Here is a 6,915-nt window from a genome sequence, read left to right as displayed (position 1 = left end):
AAAATAATATTAAATAATTAAATTAAAAGGTGATTAAAAAGTAAAAAATAAGAAAATAATTATAAAAAATAAACAATAATAAGATAAAAACTATAAAAAAAGTAAATTATAAAAAAGTAAAAATCTAAATAAAAATCTAAACAAAATTAAATTGATTAAAAAATTTAATAAATAAAAATGAGTGAGATATATTCCAGCCCTTTAGGATAAGGACCGGAGTGATGCATAGTTCTACCCATTCACCCAGTTAGTCTCTGCTAGAGACCGCCTAATGAAGTATAAGTTCTCGCATAGTATCTCACACCTGAAATACTGGAGGGTTTTTACCTCAGCCCTATCTGAGTGTTGGCAATGCACTCATTCACTCGATAGCTAATATACTTTGTATAAACAGTAACAAGAGTAGAATAAACATTTTTATTTTTTTTAAATGGCGCTGTATAATACAACAACACACTTGTGAATGGGGCCTTAAAATGACACTAAACACTGGAGTTAAACATTAAAGCGGACCTTTACCCATATCTTTAAAATAACAACAAACACACCTTTAGAAATGTTTAGTAATGACAATCTACAAACACATACTTCTAGATAATTGCCGGCTTTGTATTCTTTGCATTCCTTATTTCTCTTTTCTTCCCCAGTCTTCTGACAGTGGCCATGTTTACTAAGGGCAGATTACTAGCTCTTATTTTACTTCCTGGAACTCTGACACATATGACTAGACATTTGACTAGGACATGTGACCATGCACATCATCTCAGGGGAGGAAAATGTCTTTCACTGAGGTCTCATGAGATTACAGATAAGATTTCCCATCAATGCTCTGCTGATGTAACCTTCCCAGGATGCAATGCTTTGGCACTTACATCATTTTGCCAGAACTGGACCAGGAAGTTGATGAACTCTATTTGTAAGTAAATTAAAAACAAGTCTGTTTAACTAATGAATGTAAGATGATTTGAAATCAGCATGCAGAGCTGTACGCTGCAGTGATTTGTTATAAAAGGGGGTAAAGGTCCGCTTTAAAAATGCATTAGGCCTCGTTCACACTAGACACAGTGCGTTTCGGCCCAATTCTGGCCAGAACACACTGCATCGCATTGCGGCCGGCTCACTATGTTGTGGGGCAGGAGGAGGCGTGGCAGTCTATTGAAGTGAATGGCACCGTAGCCACGCCCTCCAGCCGCAATTCGATCAACCGCACGGGAATGAAAGGCACATTATGCCTGCGGTCCGATCCGACACAAAATGCTGCAAACACTATTTTGTTCAGACCGGACAACAGGCATACTGTACCTTGCGTTCCCATGCGGCCGATCACATTGCGGCTGGAGGGTGTAGGTACAGTGCCCTTCACTTCAATTAACCGCCACGCCCCCTCCTGCCCCACAACATAGTGAGCCGACCGCAACGCGATGTAGTGCATTCTGGCCAGTGTCTGGTGTGAACGAGACCTTATAAATGTATCTTATTTGTGTATCACTCAGCTGTAGATCCTCAAATCATCTCTGAATTAGTGCTGACACTGTCCTTCCTTCCTACATTTGTTCCCCATCGTCCCTGTGTGTGTTGTAAAGTAGTCACCGCTCCAAACTCATTCCTGTGATGGACTACAATCTAATGTTTAGTTTACTCATTTATATTGAGATTGTAGTCCATCACAGGAGCGAGCATGGAGCGGTGACTACTTTACAACACACACAGGGACGATGGGGAACAAATGTAGGAAGGAAGGACAGTGTCAGCACTAATTCAGAGATGATTTGAGGATCTACAGCCGAGTGATACACAAATAAGATATATTTATGTTAAAAGTTAGTGTACGTGAATGTATTGTTAAGGTTTAACTTCTGAGTGTCACTTTAACCCTAGGATGCTGCATGTCTGGTATGATTGAACGGTATTTTTGTACTTGCTGACATTTTCTCTCTATATGCTAACAGATATCAAATGATGGGTTTTGGGCTGAGCTATGCTTTAATGGAGAAGAGAGATGGCTTAAAGTACAGTGCATACTGGATCTTGCAAATAGGAGTGAAATTGCTAGTTTACTATTGGCTATTGCAAATTGAAATAGCCAATAGGAATCTAGCAATGCATTCCAATGGGCAAAAACTTTGTTTTTTTTGTTATATTCGGCTCCGTGTCAGAATAAAGAAAAAAAAAGAAAAAGCAGTGTTTCTCTCCTGGGCGCCCGGGAGCGGGAGACTCCCAGAGCTCCCGGGAGAGCTTCGAAATCAGCCGTACCAGCCTGAAGTGAATAGACGAACAGTGATCGGCTCACTTCACTTCAGGTCGGTCATTCAATCGGCTGCCAACGGCAGCTTAGTGGATAGACCCTTAAGAGTTTTTATTTAGCTGAAATTTCGGCAAATGTCAGGAAAGTTCTGAGAAATTTTGCCATCCTGGCTAATTGCATTGTAGTCAGTGGGGAAGGCAAAATTTATGTGGTTTATGTGGTTTTTTTAATGGTGCACTTGACTTTAAATGACTCCTAAGGGTTCCAGAAGCTCCTTTTAAAAAGAACAAAGGTGACCCCTTATTAGACTCAGTATTTATGTTTTTTATCACAGAATAAAAAAACAGGCAGTGATCAAACTTTATTCTTTAAATAAAGAAAAAAAAAAGTGATCAGAATTTTGTTCAGAAGCTCAGTAAGCGATATTGAGAGCTTCTACTTCTGTGTGATTTCACCAACAATTAATTAAATTTAGCAAAAAATAAATTCACTCATCCATAAAGAATTTCAAGAATTGTACGGCTGTTAGGTATTGGGCCCCAACGTCGCTGCAATGGTTTCAAGGTCAAACATATATCTGTTGTTCTTTAAGAGAATAACTGTCTCTAACCAGCATATACAGTAGATGTCCATATTCAGGCTGTTCATGCATGACCCAGTATTGTGATAAATGGCTAAGTTAACTGGACTGATCCTTTCACAGAGCAAGAAGCATAGTCAAAAGCTGCCTGCACTGGATATGAAAGTCAAGTCAGCCTCAGCAACTCCCTATAGATATTGTAGAAAGATGATCTTTCATTACCCGTCCTTTCAATAAGCAGCTTAACCTGTATCTGTGTTATTTGTGTATCCATTTATGTGTGTTTTGTTTGGCTCAGTTGGGTATTAAGTCATTACAATAGGGTGACAACATCTCTGAGCAGGCAAAGGATAATGGTTGGTGACATGAAGGAGCAGAATAACAGTCACACAAACCAAATAAATTGATTTTATTGAGAAAGGCTCACTAAACTCAACAATGGCCCCCCGGCTGGAAGCTCTGACCGTCTACACAATGGCTTTAATCTGGAGTATTAAATCCTGCACAAAAGACAACTAAATGTTTTTTCTCGCGGCCTTGGCACCTCTGCCCTCTGGTGTTGTATTCCTCTGCCATGAGGCATCTGTAAATAGATGTCATCACATGCTACTGGTTTTAAAATGAAGGCACATGCTATTCTTTCATTTTCTTTTATAATCTAGCCAAGGTAAATGGGATTTACCCTTGGAACGAAACTACCAACCAATGGTCACAGCATCATAGATAGAAATGCAAGTGATAATAATTATCAGTTTAATCGTAACGTATCGATATAAAAACAGATTATATATGTCTATCTGTCTATCTGCATCATCTGTCTGTCTCTATGCATCTTCATGTAGCTGATTCTGCTTCCCATCTATCCATATAAAAAGCTTATAGCATCCAGTGCTCACTGACGTGCACTTCCGTATACTCCACCACTTAATCAAGACATACTTCTTCATTTTCCACCACTGCACCAACATGCATTTGTATATTCTCCACAACTGCACAAATGTGTACTTCCTCATCCTCCACCACTGCACCAACATGCATTTGTATATTCTCCACAACTGCACAAATGTGTACTTCCTCATCCTCCACCACTGCACCAACATGCATTTGTATATTCTCCACCACTGCATCAATGTGTACTTCCTCATCCTCCATTACTACACCAACATGCATTTATATATTCTCCACCACTGCACCAATGTGTACTTCCTCATTCTCCACCACTGCACCAACATGCATTTGTATATTCTCCACCACTGCACCAATGTGTACTTCCTCATTCTCCACCACTGCACCAACATGCATTTGTATATTCTCCACCACTACATCAATGTGTACTTCCTCATCCTCCATTACTACACCAACATGCATTTATATATTCTCCACCACTGCACCAATGTGTACTTCCTCATTCTCCACCACTGCACCAACATGCATTTGTATATTCTCCACCACTGCACCAATGTGTACTTCCTCATTCTCCACCACTGCACCAACATGCATTTGTATATTCTCCACCACTACATCAATGTGTACTTCCTCATCCTCCATTACTACACCAACATGCATTAGTATATTCTCCACCACTGCACCAATGTGCACTTCCTCATTCTCCACCACTGCACTAACATGTTTTTCCTCATCTACCACTACACTTGCATGCACTCCCTCATTCTCCGACACATTTGCAGCAGCCAATCATTAAAGATGAAGTTAAATGGCCACTCCCCCATTTGAGAATCTCAGCATGCAGAAGCGGGATATCTTCTATGTTGTGCACAGGGATTGGGAGATTTGGTGTTGTTTGGACTAATGTCTTTATTCAACCTCAAATACTATGTAACTATGTAATGGGTGGGAACATGTGCAAGTCAGCATCAGTTACATTGAAACTGGGGGAGAGACTGTTGCTGCACTGCACTCTGTTTTGTTTCTAATTTTAAAACTGCAGGTAAAAATACAAGTAGCATTTTGCATTTTCAACTCAAGACTTCACGGCTCCTTCCTTTTTTCCTCCGGTGGTGGTGGATAGGGATGAGCTCAGGTTCAGACCGAACAAGAACCTGAGCACCTTCGAACCCTGAAAGAGCTCCTCCCATACATGGAAGGAAGCTCCTTCTGTGCCACCCAATAAACTGTGGGTGGGGAATTCCCTTCCCGTAGCTTGACATAAGCAAAGGGGTGGGATGCAGTGATATTATTTACTTTATATGACTACATGCCTATAAAAAGATAAAGTAGAAGTGCATTGCAAGTCTCCAGACCAGCGAGCTTGCAGGACTCTTGCTGTGGACTTGCCAAGCAAATTTGCTACAAATTCAAAAAGTGTCAACTAGAACTTGTGCTGCGAGTGTTCTGCAAGTCTACAACTTGCCAGGAATATGTGCAGCAAGTTAACAAAATTACAATTTCACCCTGCCACACGTTTGTAGCAAGTTATCCTTGCTATCTGGGGGGGTGTCACCCATGGTTCCCTCCTAATGGTGTCATGAAATAAAGTTTGAAGGAAGCCTAATAATCTAGACTAAAACGGGGTCAATCTGGGGCAAGACCATCAATGCAGTGCAGAGGTGACATTAAGGGTTTCATTTGGGTAGCGTATTTTGGGTGCCGTAATTGGCTGTTGTTGTTAATGGGCACATGCAATTTTAACTTGACATGTTTGGTATCTATTTACCCAATGCAACCTCATCTTTTATATTTTACCAAACAAAGTAATATATCATGCTATGTCCTAGCATGATATCCAACCATCCATCCAATCCATGCCTACCTGCCTGTCCACAACTCTAACAGTTACCGAACCATGATTCTTACATAAAAATAAATTGTTGAAAAGCCACCCGAACGCTTCCTTCTATGGATCTGGAACATATTTTTTCACTGTTTATTATAAAAAAGTATAAGTAAAAGTATCCTCCCATAAACTTTACTGGCTCTTGTCAAAGTGACTCCAATGTCATCAATCAAAAAGCTTTGTATGAAATCCAAACCCGGCGCAAAGTGCTCCTGTAGAGATGTCCTTGAGTTTTTCATGTACGGGATCTAGAATAACTAAAATGATCGTAATAACTGGCAGCTGTCTATTGTCTCCTCAGCATTGTCACCTGAGCCATATCTATAGCTGGCTGTTTGTGTCATTATAATTACTATGTCCTCACAATCTCATTCATCACTGCTGGTGACTGCAAACCCATCTCTGGGCTGAAGCTCTAAAGACCTGGCATGGAGAGAAGATCAGCGCTCATGGTGGAAGATAACTCCCTGCTGTATACTTTGGAGGGGATAACAAGATTGTATTTTAGGAAGAAGGATTTTCCGGATCAATGGTTATTTTCCAAGAAAAAAACTTGAGATCTCTTTTTCCATCCCTGTATGTATATATTATATACTGAAGGTAACAGAATAAAGAGCACACCGGACCACAGAAAAAAGTAATAGAACTATAGGAAAATTACTGTTACTTATGTCTTTCTTTTGATAGATAGATAGATAGATAGATAGATAGATAGATAGATAGATAGATAGATAGATAGATAGATAGATAGATAGATATGGGATAGATATGGGATAGATAGATAGATAGATAGATAGATAGATAGATAGATAGATAGATAGATAGATAGATAGATAGATAGATAGATATGGGATAGATATATAGATAGATAGATAGAATTTAAAAATCAAATATCTAAATTATCTAAAGTTGATCCATCCTCACATGACTATGTAGAAGTTTCGCCCAATGCCCAATCAGCCCTGGATTGGTTTAATGTATGAAGTAAATGAGCTGTCAACCTTCTTAGCAGGCTGTGTGAAAACAAGCTGTTTTATGGGCTCAATCTGATTATGTTAATAAATCCCATTTATAATTGATAAACCATTTTGATAATTGCCCAGAGACATCTGTCAGCCCGTGGGCTCTGGTCAATTAGTGCAAATGCCCAGCAGCTAGCACACCCTGCAGACCGGCCACCTATGAAATGAACACAGACCCTGTCAGGACAGGAGCTGTCTGGTGGGGTTACACAGATTGAGTGGCAGAAGGAACTGGGCACTCTCATTCTGCTGGGCTGGGAGGTGCAAGACAGGG

This window comes from Nanorana parkeri, unplaced genomic scaffold, assembly GCF_000935625.1.
Source record: "Nanorana parkeri isolate BGI_ZX_2015 unplaced genomic scaffold, ASM93562v1 scaffold38, whole genome shotgun sequence".
NCBI lineage: Eukaryota > Metazoa > Chordata > Amphibia > Anura > Dicroglossidae > Nanorana > Nanorana parkeri.
This window is presented reverse-complemented; position numbering follows the sequence as displayed.